This window comes from Lampetra planeri, chromosome 27, assembly GCF_965212315.1.
Source record: "Lampetra planeri chromosome 27, kcLamPlan1.2.h2, whole genome shotgun sequence".
NCBI lineage: Eukaryota > Metazoa > Chordata > Hyperoartia > Petromyzontiformes > Petromyzontidae > Lampetra > Lampetra planeri.
The window spans coordinates 2,306,940-2,326,262 of NC_136133.1; the positions used below are offsets into that span (position 1 = coordinate 2,306,940).

General features: G+C 42.8%; 1 protein-coding gene and 20 non-coding genes across 22 annotated transcripts in view; all 21 read right to left on the reverse strand.

Moving 5' to 3' along the window:
* The window catches only part of LOC144728001 (claudin-10-like), a 40,424-nt gene that overhangs the window by 12,036 nt on the left and 9,065 nt on the right, over positions 1 to 19,323 (reverse strand). The window lies entirely within an intron of this gene.
* On the reverse strand, positions 875 to 947 carry TRNAR-UCG (transfer RNA arginine (anticodon UCG)). Its single transcript has one exon. It is a non-coding gene; the product is annotated as a tRNA-Arg (tRNA).
* Positions 1,940 to 2,012, reverse strand: TRNAR-UCG (transfer RNA arginine (anticodon UCG)). Its single transcript has one exon. It is a non-coding gene; the product is annotated as a tRNA-Arg (tRNA).
* On the reverse strand, positions 3,031 to 3,103 carry TRNAR-UCG (transfer RNA arginine (anticodon UCG)). Its single transcript has one exon. It is a non-coding gene; the product is annotated as a tRNA-Arg (tRNA).
* TRNAR-UCG (transfer RNA arginine (anticodon UCG)) lies at positions 3,946 to 4,018 on the reverse strand. The gene has a single exon. It is a non-coding gene; the product is annotated as a tRNA-Arg (tRNA).
* Positions 5,021 to 5,093, reverse strand: TRNAR-UCG (transfer RNA arginine (anticodon UCG)). The gene has a single exon. It is a non-coding gene; the product is annotated as a tRNA-Arg (tRNA).
* On the reverse strand, positions 6,057 to 6,129 carry TRNAR-UCG (transfer RNA arginine (anticodon UCG)). The gene has a single exon. It is a non-coding gene; the product is annotated as a tRNA-Arg (tRNA).
* On the reverse strand, positions 7,077 to 7,149 carry TRNAR-UCG (transfer RNA arginine (anticodon UCG)). Its single transcript has one exon. It is a non-coding gene; the product is annotated as a tRNA-Arg (tRNA).
* Positions 8,139 to 8,211, reverse strand: TRNAR-UCG (transfer RNA arginine (anticodon UCG)). Its single transcript has one exon. It is a non-coding gene; the product is annotated as a tRNA-Arg (tRNA).
* Positions 9,201 to 9,273, reverse strand: TRNAR-UCG (transfer RNA arginine (anticodon UCG)). Its single transcript has one exon. It is a non-coding gene; the product is annotated as a tRNA-Arg (tRNA).
* Positions 9,696 to 9,768, reverse strand: TRNAR-UCG (transfer RNA arginine (anticodon UCG)). The gene has a single exon. It is a non-coding gene; the product is annotated as a tRNA-Arg (tRNA).
* On the reverse strand, positions 10,725 to 10,797 carry TRNAR-UCG (transfer RNA arginine (anticodon UCG)). The gene has a single exon. It is a non-coding gene; the product is annotated as a tRNA-Arg (tRNA).
* Positions 11,220 to 11,292, reverse strand: TRNAR-UCG (transfer RNA arginine (anticodon UCG)). Its single transcript has one exon. It is a non-coding gene; the product is annotated as a tRNA-Arg (tRNA).
* Positions 12,249 to 12,321, reverse strand: TRNAR-UCG (transfer RNA arginine (anticodon UCG)). The gene has a single exon. It is a non-coding gene; the product is annotated as a tRNA-Arg (tRNA).
* TRNAR-UCG (transfer RNA arginine (anticodon UCG)) lies at positions 13,269 to 13,341 on the reverse strand. The gene has a single exon. It is a non-coding gene; the product is annotated as a tRNA-Arg (tRNA).
* On the reverse strand, positions 14,331 to 14,403 carry TRNAR-UCG (transfer RNA arginine (anticodon UCG)). The gene has a single exon. It is a non-coding gene; the product is annotated as a tRNA-Arg (tRNA).
* Positions 14,827 to 14,899, reverse strand: TRNAR-UCG (transfer RNA arginine (anticodon UCG)). Its single transcript has one exon. It is a non-coding gene; the product is annotated as a tRNA-Arg (tRNA).
* On the reverse strand, positions 15,857 to 15,929 carry TRNAR-UCG (transfer RNA arginine (anticodon UCG)). The gene has a single exon. It is a non-coding gene; the product is annotated as a tRNA-Arg (tRNA).
* TRNAR-UCG (transfer RNA arginine (anticodon UCG)) lies at positions 16,352 to 16,424 on the reverse strand. Its single transcript has one exon. It is a non-coding gene; the product is annotated as a tRNA-Arg (tRNA).
* On the reverse strand, positions 17,382 to 17,454 carry TRNAR-UCG (transfer RNA arginine (anticodon UCG)). The gene has a single exon. It is a non-coding gene; the product is annotated as a tRNA-Arg (tRNA).
* Positions 18,404 to 18,476, reverse strand: TRNAR-UCG (transfer RNA arginine (anticodon UCG)). The gene has a single exon. It is a non-coding gene; the product is annotated as a tRNA-Arg (tRNA).

Below are 19,323 nucleotides of genomic sequence, written 5' to 3' on the forward strand. Positions count from 1 at the left end.
CACTTATTTCATTCCGCAACCTGATAAAGGCCATCACAAAACCCCTGATGGAGTTTAGTTGATGGTTCACGTAGAAATATAGCTTACAAGCCCGTTTGCCAATAGCTTAGAAGCCCGTTTGCCACTGGCATTGGCTGTGTGGCCTCATGGATAAGGTGTCTGACTTTGTATCAAAATGATTGTAGGTTCAAATCCTGCCGTGGTCGGATTGAAGCTGATGTGTTCTTTCTGTTTCTGTGTTTTCTTCCAATGCAATTATTACCAAGATTAGAAATCGTTTCTCACACTCCTCTCTTTTGCCTATTTTAATACAATCGAATTCTTAACAAACAACAATTTCAATGTATCTGCAATTATGCCAGCTGGTTTAGTGCACCCAATGATGAGATCACTTCTACATTGTTCTTTTGAGCAAGGAGAGCAAGGTTCAGCGACTAAATCTTGAAGTGTGAGTCGAAGCTGTTACAGAGGTTTGTTTTATTAATGATCATCATGTTGAAAAATGTATTATAACATCTCCATATTTACCTACTTGCAATCATCTCACACTAAACTCTTAGCTAACTATGATCTGTACATCTTGCTAAACCTCGAACCCCTCACTTTATCCTAAAACACATTACTTAGCTCACCCTAACCCTAACACAGCCTCCTGTCGAACTCCTAACCTCTAACATAACCCTGACCCCACATAATATGACCTTACCCTTAACTGCACCGTATTTCTCAGCTCAACCTATTGCCTCACCAAACTATAATCCCTCAACCGAATCTATCCCTGACGAACCCTCACCCCTTGCCTAACAATATGCAAAATATGAACTTCGTGAAAATTCAAAGTGACAGTAATTTCTGTGATGTAAAAATATATATTCGACCACGGCAGGATTCGAACCTGCAATCTTCTGATCCGAAGTCAGACGCCTTATCCATTAGGCCACGCGGCCCTGCATGGTAGGGAAGCACCCTCCTGTGAAGAGTCTTGAGAGTCTGTTGTTCTCCTTTTGAAACCAGTGTATCCCTGCTCGTATGAGGAAACCATTTTGAGCCTTCAATCAGTGGTGGAATTTCCAAATACCCATAGCGGCAACGCACTTATTTCATTCCACAACCTGAAAAAGGCCATCACAAAATCCCTGGTGGTGTTTAGTTGACGGTTCACATTAAAATATAGCTTAGAAGCCCTTTTGCAGATGGCTTTGGCCACGTGGCCTAATGGATAAGGCGTCTGACTTTGTATCAAAATGATTGTAGGTGCAAATCCTGCCGTGGTCGGATTGAAGCTGATGTGTTTTTACTGTTTCTGTGTTTTCTTCCAATGCAATTATTACAAAGATAAGAAATCGTTTCTCACACTCCTCTCTTTTGCCTATTTTAATACAATCGAATCCTTAACAAACAACTATTTCAATGTATCTACAATTATGCCAGCTGGTTTAGGGCACCGAATGATGATATTACTTCTACATTGTTCCTTTGAACAAGGAGACCAAGTTGCAGCGACTATATTTTGAAGTGTGAGTCTTAGCTGTTACAGAGGTTTACTTTATTAATGCACGTCCATTGAAAAATGTATATAACATCTTCATATTTACCTACGTACAACCATCTCACACTAAACTCTTAGCTAACTCTGATCCGTACATCTTGCTAAACCTCGAACCCCTGACTTTATCCTAAAACACATTACTTAGCTCACCCAACCCGAACACAACCTCCTGTCGAACTCCTAACCTCTAACCTGACTCTGACCCCACATAACCCATAACCCTTAACTGCACCGTATTACTCAGCTCAACCTATTGCCTCACCAAACCATAATCCCTCAAATGAATCTATCCCTGACCGACCCCTCACCCCTTGCCAAACAATATGCAAAATAAAGAACTTCGTGAAAATTCAATGTGACAGTAATTCCTGTAATGTAAAAATACATATTCGACCACGGCAGGATTCGAACCTGCAATCTTCTGATCCGAAGTCAGACGCCTTATCCATTAGGCCACGCAGCCCTGCATGGTAGAAGAGCACCCTCCTGTGAAGAGTCTTGAGAGTCTGTTGTTCTTCTTTTGAAACCACAGTGTATCCCTGCTAGTATGAGGAAACCATTTTTAGCCTTCAGTCAGTTGTGGAATTTCCACATACCCATCGTGGCGGCGCACTTATTTCATTCCGCAACCTGATAAAGGCCATCACAAAACCCCTGGTGGAGTTTAGTTGATGGTTAACGTAGAAATATAGCTTACAAGCCCGTTTGCCAATAGCTTAGAAGCCCGTTTGCCACTGGCATTGGCTGTGTGGCCTCATGGATAAGGCATCTGACTTTGTATCAAAATGATTGTAGGTGCAAATCCTGCCGTGGTCGGATTGAAGCTGATGTGTTCTTACTGTTTCTGTGTTTTCTTCCAATGCAATTATTACCAAGATTAGAAATCGTTTCTCACACTCCTCTCTTTTGCCTATTTTAATACAAACTAATTCTTAACAAACAACTATTTCAATGTATCTGCAATTATGCCAGCAGGTTAAAGGCACCCAATGAAGAAATCACTTCTACATTGTTCTTTTGAGCAAGGAGAGCAAGATTCAGCGACTAAATGTTGAAGTGTGAGTCGAAGCTGTTACAGAGGTTTGTTTTATTATTGCGCATCATGTTGAAAAAGGTATTATAACATCTCCATATTTACCTACTTGCAATCATTTCACACTAAACTCTTAGCTAACTCTGATCTGTACATCTTGCTAAACCTCGAACCCCTCACTTTATCCTAAAAGATATTACTTAGCTCACCCTAACCCGAACACAACTTCCTGTCGATCTCCTAACCTTTAACCTGACTCTGACCCCACATATGACCTTACCCTTAACTGCACCGTATTACTCAGCTCAACCTATTGCCTCACCAATCCATAATCCCTCAACTGAAGCTATCCCTGACCGACCCCTCACCCCTTGCCAAACAATATGCAAAATATGAACTTCGTGAAATTTCAATGTGACAGTAATTCCTGTAATGTAAAAAATATATTCGACCACAGCAGGATTCGAACCTGCAATCTTCTGATCCGAAGTCAGACGCCTTATCCATTAGGCCACGCGGCCCTCCACTCATCCCCAACTAAATCATCTTAAGGGTGGGAATGTTGAAAGAAACACGAGGCAAAAAGATCCGCTTAATTCTTTTCAAGACTTCCATTTTATGAATGGAGAAACCCTCCCCCAGTTCCATTTTGTGAATGAAACACCGCCCGTCTCCTCATTGGCCCGAGTCGCGGCGGTGCCCCCCCCCCCACCACTAACCCCCCCCCCCCCTCTACCAACCCCAACCCACCACTCCCATTGGTCGGCACCCCCGAGCCAATGGGAGGGCTCTGGTGGAGCAGGGCCATGCACGACAGACAGACAAATAATCCCTGGTGGACAGTGTGGAACTGTTGTTCCTACCAGTATTAATACAAAGATCCAGATCGTTTCTCACACTCCTCTCTTTTGCCTATTTTAATACAATATAATTGTTAACAAACAACTATTTCAATGTATCTGCAAATATGCCAGCAGGTTAAAGGCACCCAATGATGAAATCACTTCTACATTGTTCTTTTGAGCAAGGTTCAGCGACTAAATGTTGAAGTGTGAGTCGAAACTGTTACAGAGGTTTGTTTTATGAATGCACATCATGTTGAAAATTGTATTATAACATCTCCATATTTACCTACTTGCAATCATCTCACACAAAACTCTGAGCTAACTCTGATCCCACATAATTGACCTTACCTTTAACTGCACGGTATTACTCAGCTCAACCGATTGCCACACCAAACCATACTACCCTCAACTGAATCTATCCCTGACCGGCCCCTCAACCCTTGCCTAACAATATGCATAATATAAACTTCGTGAAAATTCAATGTGACAGTAATTCCTGTAACGTAAAAATAAATATTCGACCACGGCAGGATTCGAACCTGCAATCTTCTGATCCGAAGTCAGACGCCTTATCCATTAGGCCACGCGGCCCTGATGGTTGAGGAACACCCTCCTGTGAAGAGTCTTGAGAGTCTGTTGTTCTTCTTTTAAAACCACAGTGAATCACTGCTCGTATGAGGAAACCATTTTGAGCCTTTAGTCAGTGGAGGAATTTCCACATACCCATCGGGGCGGCGCACTTATTTCATTCCGCAACCTGATAAAGGCCATCACAAAACCCCTGATGGAGTTTAGTTGATGGTTCACGTAGAAATATAGCTTATAAGCCCGTTTGCCAATAGCTTAGAAGACCGTTTGCCACTGGCATTGGCTGTGTGGCCTCATGGATAAGGTGTCTGACTTTGTATCAAAATGATTGTAGGTTCAAATCCTGCCGTGGTCGGATTGAAGCTGATGTGTTCTTTCTGTTTCTGTGTTTTCTTCCAATGCAATTATTACCAAGATTAGAAATCGTTTCTCACACTCCTCTCTTTTGCCTATTTTAATACAATCGAATTCTTAACAAACAACAATTTCAATGTATCTGCAATTATGCCAGCTGGTTTAGTGCACCCAATGATGAGATCACTTCTACATTGTTCTTTTGAGCAAGGAGAGCAAGGTTCAGCGACTAAATCTTGAAGTGTGAGTCGAAGCTGTTACAGAGGTTTGTTTTATTAATGCGCATCATGTTGAAAAATGTATTATAACATCTCCATATTTACCTACTTGCAATCATCTCACACTAAACTCTTAGCTAACTATGATCTGTACATCTTGCTAAACCTCGAACCCCTCACTTTATCCTAAAACACATTACTTAGCTCACCCTAACCCTAACACAGCCTCCTGTCGAACTCCTAACCTCTAACCTAACTCTGACCCCTTAACTGCACCGTATTACTCAGCTCAACCTTTAGCCTCACCAATCCATAATCTCTCAACTGAAGCTATCCCTGACCGACCCCTCACCCCTTGCTTAACAATATGCAAAATATGAACTTCGTGAAATTTCAATGTGACAGTAATTCCTGTAATGTAAAAATATCTATTCGACCACGGCAGGATTCGAACCTGCAATCTTCTGATCCGAAGTCAGACGCCTTATCCATTAGGCCACGCGGCCCTCCACTCATCCCCAACTAAATCATCTTAAGGGTGAGAATGTTGAAAGAAACACGAAGCAAAAAGATCCGCTTTTTTCTTTTCAAGGCTTCCATTTTATGAATGGAGCAACCCTCCCCCAGTTCCATTTTGTGAATGAAACATCGCCCGTCTCCTCATTGGCCCGAGTCGCGGCGGTGCCCCCCCCCCCCCCACCACTAACCCCCCCCCCCCCCTCTACCAACCCCAACCCACCACTCCCATTGGTCGGCACCCCCGAGCCAATGGGAGGGCTCTGGTGGAGCAGGGCCATGCACGACAGACAGACAAATAATCCCTGGTGGACAGTGTGGAACTGTTGTTCCTACCAGTATTAATACAAAGATCCAGATCGTTTCTCACACTCCTCTCTTTTGCCTATTTTAATACAATATAATTGTTAACAAACAACGATTTCAATGTATCTGCAATTATGCCAGCTGGTTAAAGGCACCCAATGATGGTATCACTTCTACATTGTTCTTTTGAGCAAAGAGAGCAAGGTTCAGCGACTAAATGTTGAAGTGTGAGTCGAAACTGTTACAGAGGTTTGTTTTATTAATGCACATCATGTTGAAAAATGTATTATAACATCTCCATATATACCTACTTGCAATCATCTCACACTAAACTCTTAGCTAACTCTGATCCGTACATCATGCTAAACCTCGAACCCCTCACTTTGTCCTAAAACACATTACTTAGCTCACCCTAACCCGAACACAACCTCCTGTCGAACTCCTAACCTTTAACCTGACTCTGACTCCACATAATTACCCTTACCTGCACCGTATTACTCAGCTCAACCTTTTGCCTCACCAATCCATAATCCCTCAATTGAAGCTATCCCTGACCGACCCCTCACCCCTTGCCTAACAATATACAAAACATAAACTTCGTAAAATTTCAATGTGACAGTAATTTCTGTAATGTAAAAATATATATTCGACCAAAGCAGGATTCGAACCTGCAATCTTCTGATCCGAAGTCAGACGCCTTATCCATTAGGCCACGCGGCCCTGCATGGTAGAGGAGCACCCTCCTGTGAAGAGTCTTGAGAGTCTCTTGTTCTTCTTTTGAAACCACAGTGTATCACTGCTCGTATGAGGAAACCATTTTGAGCCTTCAGTCAGTTGTGGAATTTCCACATACCCAAAGCGCGGGCGCACTTATTTAATTGGGCAACCTGATAAAGGCCATCACAAAACCACGGTTCACGTAAAAATATAACTTAGAAGTCCTTTTGCAGATGGCTTTAGCCGCGTGGCCTAATGGATAAGGCCTTCGGATTAAACCACAGCAGTTTCTGTATCGTGTTTTTTACTGTTTCTGTGTTTTCTTCCCATGCAATTATTACAAAGATAAGAAATCTTTATCACACTCCTCTCTTTTGCCTATTTTAATACAAACTAATTCTTAACAAACAACCATTTCAATGTATCTGCAATTATGTCAGCTGGTTTAGTGCACCGAATGATGATATCACTTCTACATTGTTCTTTTGAGCAAGGAGAGCAAGGTTCAGCGACTAAATTTTGAAGTGTGAGTCGAAGCTGTTATAGAGGTTTGTTTTATTAATGCACATCATGTTGAAAAAGGTATTATAACATCTCCATATTTACCTACTTGCAATCATCTCACACTAAACTCTTAGCTAACTCTGATCCGTACATCTTGCTAAACCTCGAACCCCTTAATTTATCCTGAAATATATTACTTAGCTCACCCTAACCCGAACACAGCCTGTCGAACTCCTAACCTCTAACCTAACTCTGACCCCACATAATATGACCTTACCCTTAACTGCACCGTATTACTCAGCTCAACATATTGCCTCACCAATCCATAATCGCTCAACTGAAGCTATCCCTGACCGACCCCTCACCCCTTGCCTAGCAATATGCAAAAATATGAACTTCGTGAAAATTCATTGTGGCAGTAATTCCTGTAATAAAAACTAAATATTCGACCACGGCAGGATTCGAACCTGCAATCTTCTGATCCGAAGTCAGACGCCTTATCCATTAGGCCACGCGGCCCTGCATGGTAGAGGAGCACCCTCCTGTGAAGAGTCTTGAGCGTCTCTTGTTCTTCTTTTAAAACCACAGTGTATCACTGCTCGTATGAGGAAACCATTTTGAGCCTTCAGTCAGTGGTGGAATTTCCACATACCCATCGCGGCGGCGCACTTATTTCATTCCGCAACCTGATAAAGGCCATCACAAACCCCCTGGTGGAGTTTAGTTGATGGTTCACGTAGAAATATAGCTTAGAAGCCCGTTTGTCCATGGCTTTGGCCGCGTGGCTTAATGGATAAGGCGTCTGACTTTGTATTAAAATGATTGTTGGTGCAAATCCTGCCGTGGTCGGAGTGATGTTGATGAGTTTTTGTGTTTTCTTGCAATGCAATTAATACAAAGATCCAGATCGTTTCTCACACTCCTCTCGTTTGCCTATTTGAATACAATCGAATTCTTAACAAACAACAATATCGATGTATCTGCGATTATGCCAGCTGGTTTAGTGCACCCAATGATGGTATCACTTCTACATTGTTCTTTTGAGCAAGGAGAGCAAGGTTCAGCGACTAAATCTTGAAGTGTGAGTCGAAACTGTTACAGAGGTTTGTTTTATGAATGCACATCATGTTGAATAATGTATTATAACATCTCCATATTTACCTACTTGCAATCATCTCACACTAAACTCTTAGCTAACTCTGATCCGTACATCTTGCTAAACCTCGAACCCCTCACTTTATCCTAAAGCACATTACTTAGCTCACCCTAACCCGAACACAATCTTCTGTCAAACTCCTAACCTCTAACATAACTCTGACCCTACATAATATGACCTTACCCTTACCTGCACCGTATTACTCAGCTCAACCTCTTGACTCACTAATCCATAATCCCTCAACTGAATCTATCCCTGCCCGACCCCTCACCCCTTGCCTAACAATATGCAAAATATGAACTTCGTGAAAATTCAATGTGACAATAATTCCCGTAATGTAAAAATAAATATTCGACCACGGCAGGATTCAAACCTGCAATCTTCTGATCCGAAGTCAGACGCCTTATCCATTAGGCCACGCGGCCCTGCATGGTAGAGGAGCACCCTCCTGTGAAGAGTCTTGAGCGTCTCTTGTTCTTCTTTTAAAACCACAGTGTATCACTGCTCGTATGAGGAAACCATTTTGAGCCTTCAGTCAGTGGTGGAATTTCCACATACCCATCGCGGCGGCGCACTTATTTCATTCCGCAACCTGATAAAGGCCATCACAAACCCCCTGGTGGAGTTTAGTTGATGGTTCACGTAGAAATATAGCTTAGAAGCCCGTTTGTCCATGGCTTTGGCCGCGTGGCTTAATGGATAAGGCGTCTGACTTTGTATTAAAATGATTGTTGGTGCAAATCCTGCCGTGGTCGGAGTGATGTTGATGAGTTTTTGTGTTTTCTTGCAATGCAATTAATACAAAGATCCAGATCGTTTCTCACACTCCTCTCGTTTGCCTATTTGAATACAATCGAATTCTTAACAAACAACAATATCGATGTATCTGCGATTATGCCAGCTGGTTTAGTGCACCCAATGATGGTATCACTTCTACATTGTTCTTTTGAGCAAGGAGAGCAAGGTTCAGCGACTAAATCTTGAAGTGTGAGTCGAAACTGTTACAGAGGTTTGTTTTATGAATGCACATCATGTTGAATAATGTATTATAACATCTCCATATTTACCTACTTGCAATCATCTCACACTAAACTCTTAGCTAACTCTGATCCGTACATCTTGCTAAACCTCGAACCCCTCACTTTATCCTAAAGCACATTACTTAGCTCACCCTAACCCGAACACAATCTTCTGTCAAACTCCTAACCTCTAACATAACTCTGACCCTACATAATATGACCTTACCCTTACCTGCACCGTATTACTCAGCTCAACCTCTTGACTCACTAATCCATAATCCCTCAACTGAATCTATCCCTGCCCGACCCCTCACCCCTTGCCTAACAATATGCAAAATATGAACTTCGTGAAAATTCAATGTGACAATAATTCCCGTAATGTAAAAATAAATATTCGACCACGGCAGGATTCAAACCTGCAATCTTCTGATCCGAAGTCAGACGCCTTATCCATTAGGCCACGCGGCCCTGCATGGTAGAGGAGCACCCTCCTATGAAGAGTCTTGAGAGTCTGTTGTTCTTCTTTTGAAACCACAGTGTATGCCTGCTAGTATGAGGAAACCATTTTGAGCCTTCAGTCAGTTGTGGAATTTCCACATACCCATCTCAGCGGCGCACTTATTTCATTCCGCAACCTGATAAAGGCCATCACAAAACCCCTGGTGGAGTTTAGTTGATGGTTTATGTAGAAATATAGCTTACAAGCCCGTTTGCCACTGGCATTGGCTGTGTGGCCTCATGGATAAGGCATCTGACTTTGTATCAAAATGATTGTAGGTGCAAATCCTGCCAGCAGGTTAAAGGCACCCAATGATGAAATCACTTCTACATTGTTCTTTTGAGCAAGGAGTGCAAGATTCAGCGACTAAATGTTGAAGTGTTCAAATATTCGACCACAGCAGGATTCGAACCTGCAATCTTCTGATCCGAAGTCAGACGCCTTATCCATTAGGCCACACGGCCCTCCACTCATCCCCAACTAAATCATCTTAAGGGTGGGAATGTTGAAAGAAACACGAGGCAAAAAGATCCGCTTAATTTTTTTCAAGGCTAACATTTTATGAATGGAGCCACCCTCCCCGAGTTCCATTTTGTGAATGAAACATCGCCCGTCTCCTCATTGGCCCGAGTCGCGGCGGTCCCCCCCCCCCTCCACCACTAACCACCCCCTCTACCAACCCCAACCCACCGCTCCCATTGGTCGGCACCCCCGAGCCAATGGGAGGGCTCTGGTGGAGCAGGGCCATGCACGACAGACAGACAAATAATCCCTGGTGGACAGTATGGAACTGTTGTTCCTACCAGTATTAATACAAAGATCCAGATCGTTTCTCACACTCCTCTCTTTTGCCTATTTTAATACAAACTAATTCTTAAGAAACAACAATTTCAATGTATCTGCAATTAAGCCAGTTGGTTTAGTGCACCCAATGATGAGATCACTTCTACATTGTTCTTTTGAGCAAGGAGAGCAAGGTTCAGCGACTAAATTTTGAAGTGTGAGTCGAAGCTGTTATAGAGGTTTGTTTTATTAATGCACATCATGTTGAAAAAGGTATTATAACATCTCCATATTTACCTACTTGCAATCATCTCACACTAAACTCTTAGCTAACTCTGATCCGTACATCTTGCTAAACCTCGAACCCCTGATTTTATCCTAAAACACATTACTTAGCTCACCCTAACCCGAACACAACCTCCTGTCGAACTCCTAACCTTTAACCTGACTCTGACTCCACATAATTACCCTTACCTGCACCGTATTACTCAGCTCAACCTTTTGCCTCACCAATCCATAATCCCTCAATTGAAGCTATCCCTGACCGACCCCTCACCCCTTGCCTAACAATATACAAAACATAAACTTCGTAAAATTTCAATGTGACAGTAATTTCTGTAATGTAAAAATATATATTCGACCACGGCAGGATTCGAACCTGCAATCTTCTGATCCGAAGTCAGACGCCTTATCCATTAGGCCACGCGGCCCTGCATGGTAGAACGGCACCCTCCTGTGAAGAGTCTTGAGAGTCTCTTGTTCTTCTTTTGAAACCACAGTGTATCACTGCTCGTATGAGGAAACCATTTTGAGCCTTCAGTCAGTTGTGGAATTTCCACATACCCATCGCAGCGGCGCACTTATTTCATTCCGCAACCTGATAAAGGCCATCACAAAACCCCTGGTGGAGTTTAGTTGATGGTTTATGTAGAAATATAGCTTACAAGCCCGTTTGCCACTGGCATTGGCTGTGTGGCCTCATGGATAAGGCATCTGACTTTGTATCAAAATGATTGTAGGTGCAAATCCTGCCAGCAGGTTAAAGGCACCCAATGATGAAATCACTTCTACATTGTTCTTTTGAGCAAGGAGTGCAAGATTCAGCGACTAAATGTTGAAGTGTTGAAATATTCGACCACAGCAGGATTCGAACCTGCAATCTTCTGATCCGAAGTCAGACGCCTTATCCATTAGGCCACACGGCCCTCCACTCATCCCCAACTAAATCATCTTAAGGGTGGGAATGTTGAAAGAAACACGAGGCAAAAAGATCCGCTTAATTCTTTTCAAGGCTAACATTTTATGAATGGAGCCACCCTCCCCGAGTTCCATTTTGTGAATGAAACATCGCCCGTCTCCTCATTGGCCCGAGTCGCGGCGGTCCCCCCCCCCCTCCACCACTAACCACCCCCTCTACCAACCCCAACCCACCGCTCCCATTGGTCGGCACCCCCGAGCCAATGGGAGGGCTCTGGTGGAGCAGGGCCATGCACGACAGACAGACAAATAATCCCTGGTGGACAGTATGGAACTGTTGTTCCTACCAGTATTAATACAAAGATCCAGATCGTTTCTCACACTCCTCTCTTTTGCCTATTTTAATACAAACTAATTCTTAAGAAACAACAATTTCAATGTATCTGCAATTAAGCCAGTTGGTTTAGTGCACCCAATGATGAGATCACTTCTACATTGTTCTTTTGAGCAAGGAGAGCAAGGTTCAGCGACTAAATTTTGAAGTGTGAGTCGAAGCTGTTATAGAGGTTTGTTTTATTAATGCACATCATGTTGAAAAAGGTATTATAACATCTCCATATTTACCTACTTGCAATCATCTCACACTAAACTCTTAGCTAACTCTGATCCGTACATCTTGCTAAACCTCGAACCCCTGATTTTATCCTAAAACACATTACTTAGCTCACCCTAACCCGAACACAACCTCCTGTCGAACTCCTAACCTTTAACCTGACTCTGACTCCACATAATTACCCTTACCTGCACCGTATTACTCAGCTCAACCTTTTGCCTCACCAATCCATAATCCCTCAATTGAAGCTATCCCTGACCGACCCCTCACCCCTTGCCTAACAATATACAAAACATAAACTTCGTAAAATTTCAATGTGACAGTAATTTCTGTAATGTAAAAATATATATTCGACCACGGCAGGATTCGAACCTGCAATCTTCTGATCCGAAGTCAGACGCCTTATCCATTAGGCCACGCGGCCCTGCATGGTAGAACGGCACCCTCCTGTGAAGAGTCTTGAGAGTCTCTTGTTCTTCTTTTGAAACCACAGTGTATCACTGCTCGTATGAGGAAACCATTTTGAGCCTTCAGTCAGTTGTGGAATTTCCACATACCCAAAGCGCGGGCGCACTTATTTAATTGGGCAACCTGATAAAGGCCATCACAAAACCACGGTTCACGTAAAAATATAACTTAGAAGTCCTTTTGCAGATGGCTTTAGCCGCGTGGCCTAATGGATAAGGCCTTCGGATTAAACCACAGCAGTTTCTGTATCGTGTTTTTTACTGTTTCTGTGTTTTCTTCCCATGCAATTATTACAAAGATAAGAAATCTTTATCACACTCCTCTCTTTTGCCTATTTTAATACAAACTAATTCTTAACAAACAACCATTTCAATGTATCTGCAATTATGTCAGCTGGTTTAGTGCACCGAATGATGATATCACTTCAACATTGCTCTTTTGAGCAAGGAGAGCAAGGTTCAGCGACTAAATTTTGAAGTGTGAGTCGAAGCTGTTATAGAGGTTTGTTTTATTAATGCACATCATGTTGAAAAAGGTATTATAACATCTCCATATTTACCTACTTGCAATCATCTCACACTAAACTCTTAGCTAACTCTGATCCGTACATCTTGCTAAACCTCGAACCCCTTAATTTATCCTGAAATATATTACTTAGCTCACCCTAACCCGAACACAGCCTGTCGAACTCCTAACCTCTAACCTAACTCTGACCCCACATAATATGACCTTACCCTTAACTGCACCGTATTACTCAGCTCAACATATTGCCTCACCAATCCATAATCGCTCAACTGAAGCTATCCCTGACCGACCCCTCACCCCTTGCCTAGCAATATGCAAAAATATGAACTTCGTGAAAATTCATTGTGGCAGTAATTCCTGTAATAAAAACTAAATATTCGACCACGGCAGGATTCGAACCTGCAATCTTCTGATCCGAAGTCAGACGCCTTATCCATTAGGCCACGCGGCCCTGCATGGTAGAGGAGCACCCTCCTGTGAAGAGTCTTGAGCGTCTCTTGTTCTTCTTTTAAAACCACAGTGTATCACTGCTCGTATGAGGAAACCATTTTGAGCCTTCAGTCAGTGGTGGAATTTCCACATACCCATCGCGGCGGCGCACTTATTTCATTCCGCAACCTGATAAAGGCCATCACAAACCCCCTGGTGGAGTTTAGTTGATGGTTCACGTAGAAATATAGCTTAGAAGCCCGTTTGTCCATGGCTTTGGCCGCGTGGCTTAATGGATAAGGCGTCTGACTTTGTATTAAAATGATTGTTGGTGCAAATCCTGCCGTGGTCGGAGTGATGTTGATGAGTTTTTGTGTTTTCTTGCAATGCAATTAATACAAAGATCCAGATCGTTTCTCACACTCCTCTCGTTTGCCTATTTGAATACAATCGAATTCTTAACAAACAACAATATCGATGTATCTGCGATTATGCCAGCTCGTTTAGTGCACCCAATGATGGTATCACTTCTACATTGTTCTTTTGAGCAAGGAGAGCAAGGTTCAGCGACTAAATCTTGAAGTGTGAGTCGAAACTGTTACAGAGGTTTGTTTTATGAATGCACATCATGTTGAATAATGTATTATAACATCTCCATATTTACCTACTTGCAATCATCTCACACTAAACTCTTAGCTAACTCTGATCCGTACATCTTGCTAAACCTCGAACCCCTCACTTTATCCTAAAGCACATTACTTAGCTCACCCTAACCCGAACACAATCTTCTGTCAAACTCCTAACCTCTAACATAACTCTGACCCTACATAATATGACCTTACCCTTACCTGCACCGTATTACTCAGCTCAACCTCTTGACTCACTAATCCATAATCCCTCAACTGAAGCTATCCCTGCCCGACCCCTCACCCCTTGCCTAACAATATGCAAAATATGAACTTCGTGAAAATTCAAAGTGACAGTAATTCCCGTAATGTAAAAATAAATATTCGACCACGGCAGGATTCGAACCTGCAATCTTCTGATCCGAAGTCAGACGCCTTATCCATTAGGCCACGCGGCCCTGCATGGTAGAGGAGCACCCTCCTATGAAGAGTCTTGAGAGTCTGTTGTTCTTCTTTTGAAACCACAGTGTATCACTGCTCGTATGAGGAAACCATTTTGAGCCTTCAGTCAGTTGTGGAATTTCCACATACCCATCGCAGCGGCGCACTTATTTCATTCCGCAACCTGATAAAGGCCATCACAAAACCCCTGGTGGAGTTTAGTTGATGGTTCACGTAGAAATATAGCTTACAAGCCCGTTTTGCCACTGGCATTGGCTGTGTGGCCTCATGGATAAGGCATCTGACTTTGTATCAAAATGATTGTAGGTGCAAATCCTGCCAGCAGGTTAAAGGCACCCAATGATGAAATCACTTCTACATTGTTCTTTTGAGCAAGGAGTGCAAGATTCAGCGACTAAATGTTGAAGTGTTGAAATATTCGACCACAGCAGGACTCGAACCTGCAATCTTCTGATCCGAAGTCAGACGCCTTATCCATTAGGCCACACGGCCCTCCACTCATCCCCAACTAAATCATCTTAAGGGTGGGAATGTTGGAAGAAACACGATGCAAAAAGATCCGCTTAATTCTTTTCAAGGCTAACATTTTATGAATGGAGCCACCCTCCCCGAGTTCCATTTTGTGAATGAAACATCGCCCGTCTCCTCATTGGCCCGAGTCGCGGCGGTCCCCCCCCCCCCTCCACCACTAACCTCCCCCTCTACCAACCCCAACCCACCGCTCCCATTGGTCGGCACCCCCGAGCCAATGGGAGGGCTCTGGTGGAGCAGGGCCATGCACGACAGACAGACAAATAATCCCTGGTGGACAGTATGGAACTGTTGTTCCTACCAGTATTAATACAAAGATCCAGATCGTTTCTCACACTCCTCTCTTTTGCCTATTTTAATACAAACTAATTCTTAAGAAACAACAATTTCAATGTATCTGCAATTAAGCCAGTTGGTTTAGTGCACCCAATGATGAGATCACTTCTACATTGTTCTTTTGAGCAAGGAGAGCAAGGTTCAGCGACTAAATTTTGAAGTGTGAGTCGAAGCTGTTATAGAGGTTTGTTTTATTAATGCACATCATGTTGAAAAAGGTATTATAACATCTCCATATTTACCTACTTGCAATCATCTCACACTAAACTCTTAGCTAACTCTGATCCGTACATCTTGCTAAACCTCGAACCCCTGATTTTATCCTAAAACACATTACTTAGCTCACCCTAACCCGAACACAACCTCCTGTCGAACTCCTAACCTTTAACCTGACTCTGACTCCACATAATTACCCTTACCTGCACCGTATTACTCAGCTCAACCTTTTGCCTCACCAATCCATAATCCCTCAATTGAAGCTATCCCTGACCGACCCCTCACCCCTTGCCTAACAATATACAAAACATAAACTTCGTAAAATTTCAATGTGACAGTAATTTCTGTAATGTAAAAATATATATTCGACCACGGCAGGATTCGAACCTGCAATCTTCTGATCCGAAGTCAGACGCCTTATCCATTAGGCCACGCGGCCCTGCATGGTAGAACGGCACCCTCCTGTGAAGAGTCTTGAGAGTCTCTTGTTCTTCTTTTGAAACCACAGTGTATCACTGCTCGTATGAGGAAACCATTTTGAGCCTTCAGTCAGTTGTGGAATTTCCACATACCCATCGCAGCGGCGCACTTATTTCATTCCGCAACCTGATAAAGGCCATCACAAAACCCCTGGTGGAGTTTAGTTGATGGTTTATGTAGAAATATAGCTTACAAGCCCGTTTGCCACTGGCATTGGCTGTGTGGCCTCATGGATAAGGCATCTGACTTTGTATCAAAATGATTGTAGGTGCAAATCCTGCCAGCAGGTTAAAGGCACCCAATGATGAAATCACTTCTACATTGTTCTTTTGAGCAAGGAGTGCAAGATTCAGCGACTAAATGTTGAAGTGTTGAAATATTCGACCACAGCAGGATTCGAACCTGCAATCTTCTGATCCGAAGTCAGACGCCTTATCCATTAGGCCACACGGCCCTCCACTCATCCCCAACTAAATCATCTTAAGGGTGGGAATGTTGGAAGAAACACGATGCAAAAAGATCCGCTTAATTCTTTTCAAGGCTAACATTTTATGAATGGAGCCACCCTCCCCGAGTTCCATTTTGTGAATGAAACATCGCCCGTCTCCTCATTGGCCCGAGTCGCGGCGGTCCCCCCCCCCCCTCCACCACTAACCTCCCCCTCTACCAACCCCAACCCACCGCTCCCATTGGTCGGCACCCCCGAGCCAATGGGAGGGCTCTGGTGGAGCAGGGCCATGCACGACAGACAGACAAATAATCCCTGGTGGACAGTATGGAACTGTTGTTCCTACCAGTATTAATACAAAGATCCAGATCGTTTCTCACACTCCTCTCTTTTGCCTATTTTAATACAAACTAATTCTTAAGAAACAACAATTTCAATGTATCTGCAATTAAGCCAGTTGGTTTAGTGCACCCAATGATGAGATCACTTCTACATTGTTCTTTTGAGCAAGGAGAGCAAGGTTCAGCGACTAAATTTTGAAGTGTGAGTCGAAGCTGTTATAGAGGTTTGTTTTATTAATGCACATCATGTTGAAAAAGGTATTATAACATCTCCATATTTACCTACTTGCAATCATCTCACACTAAACTCTTAGCTAACTCTGATCCGTACATCTTGCTAAACCTCGAACCCCTGATTTTATCCTAAAACACATTACTTAGCTCACCCTAACCCGAACACAACCTCCTGTCGAACTCCTAACCTTTAACCTGACTCTGACTCCACATAATTACCCTTACCTGCACCGTATTACTCAGCTCAACCTTTTGCCTCACCAATCCATAATCCCTCAATTGAAGCTATCCCTGACCGACCCCTCACCCCTTGCCTAACAATATACAAAACATAAACTTCGTAAAATTTCAATGTGACAGTAATTTCTGTAATGTAAAAATATATGTTCGACCACGGCAGGATTCGAACCTGCAATCTTCTGATCCGAAGTCAGACGCCTTATCCATTAGGCCACGCGGCCCTGCATGGTAGAACGGCACCCTCCTGTGAAGAGTCTTGAGAGTCTCTTGTTCTTCTTTTGAAACCACAGTGTATCACTGCTCGTATGAGGAAACCATTTTGAGCCTTCAGTCAGTTGTGGAATTTCCACATACCCAAAGCGCGGGCGCACTTATTTAATTGGGCAACCTGATAAAGGCCATCACAAAACCACGGTTCACGTAAAAATATAACTTAGAAGTCCTTTTGCAGATGGCTTTAGCCGCGTGGCCTAATGGATAAGGCCTTCGGATTAAACCACAGCAGTTTCTGTATCGTGTTTTTTACTGTTTCTGTGTTTTCTTCCCATGCAATTATTACAAAGATAAGAAATCTTTATCACACTCCTCTCTTTTGCCTATTTTAATACAAACTAATTCTTAACAAACAACCATTTCAATGTATCTGCAATTATGTCAGCTGGTTTAGTGCACCGAATGATGATATCACTTCTACATTGTTCTTTTGAGCAAGGAGAGCAAGGTTCAGCGACTAAATTTTGAAGTGTGAGTCGAAGCTGTTATAGAGGTTTGTTTTATTAATGCGCATCATGTTGAAAAAGGTATTATAACATCTCCATATTTACCTACTTGCAATCATCTCACACTAAACTCTTAGCTAACTCTGATCCGTACATCTTGATAAACCTCGAACCCCTCACTTTATCCTAAAACACATTACTTAGCTCACCCTAACCCGAACACAACCTCCTTTCGAACTCGTAACCTCTAACCTAACTCTGACCCCACATAATATGACCTTACCCTTAACTGCACCGTATTACTCAGCTCAACCTATTGCCTCACCAAACTATAATCCCTCAACCGAATCTATCCCTGACCAACCCTCACCCCTTGCCTAACAATATGCAAAATATGAACTTCGTGAAAATTCAAAGTGACAGTAATTTCTGTAATGTAAAAATACATATTCGACCACGGCAGGATTCGAACCTGCAATCTTCTGATCCGAAGTCAGACGCTTTATCCATTAGGCCACGCGGCCCTGCATGGTAGAGGAGCACCCTCCTGTGAAGAGTCTTGAAAGTCTATTGTTTTTCTTTTGAAACGACAGCTTGTATCAGGAAAGCATTCTGAGCCTTCAGTCAGTGGTGGAATTTCCACATACCCATAGCGGTGGCGCACATTTCATTCCGCAACCTGATAAACGGCCATCACAAAACCCCTGGTGGAGTTTAGTTGAAGGCTCACATAAAAATATAGCTTAGGAGGCCCTTTGTCAATGGCATTGGCCGCGTGGCCAAATGGATAATGTGTCTGACTTCAGATCAGACTACTGCAATTTCATAATTCTCCTATGGTTGGATGGAAGTTGAAGCGTCTTTTTTACAGTTTCTGTGTTTTCTTCCAACGCAATTAATACAAAGATAAGAAATCGTTTCTCACACTCCTCTCTTTTGCCTATTTTAATAAAAATCGAATTCTTAACAAACAACAATATCAATGTATCTGCAATTTTGCCAGCTGGTTTAGGGCACCGAATGATGACATCACTTTTACCTTGTTCTTGTGAGCAAGGAGAGCAAGTTTCAGCGACTAAATCTCGAAGTGTGAGTCTTTTACTAAAATACGTAGAGCTACTTGTACACAAACACAGCAGGTTTCCTGCAGATGACACATTCTAACTTAAATAAACACAATAGGAGATGGAATAAATTGTGTCTATTTAGTCCCCCCACCCACCCCCTTAGTTATTCTTTAACAATTCAGTTTTACTCTACATTTTGTCGTCCCCAAGACATTCCATAGTCACCCATTCCTTGCCAGATTTAATACATTATTATTAAGTTAAATTGTCTTATTTTACTGCCGCCCGCAAGGGGGCAGCTAAA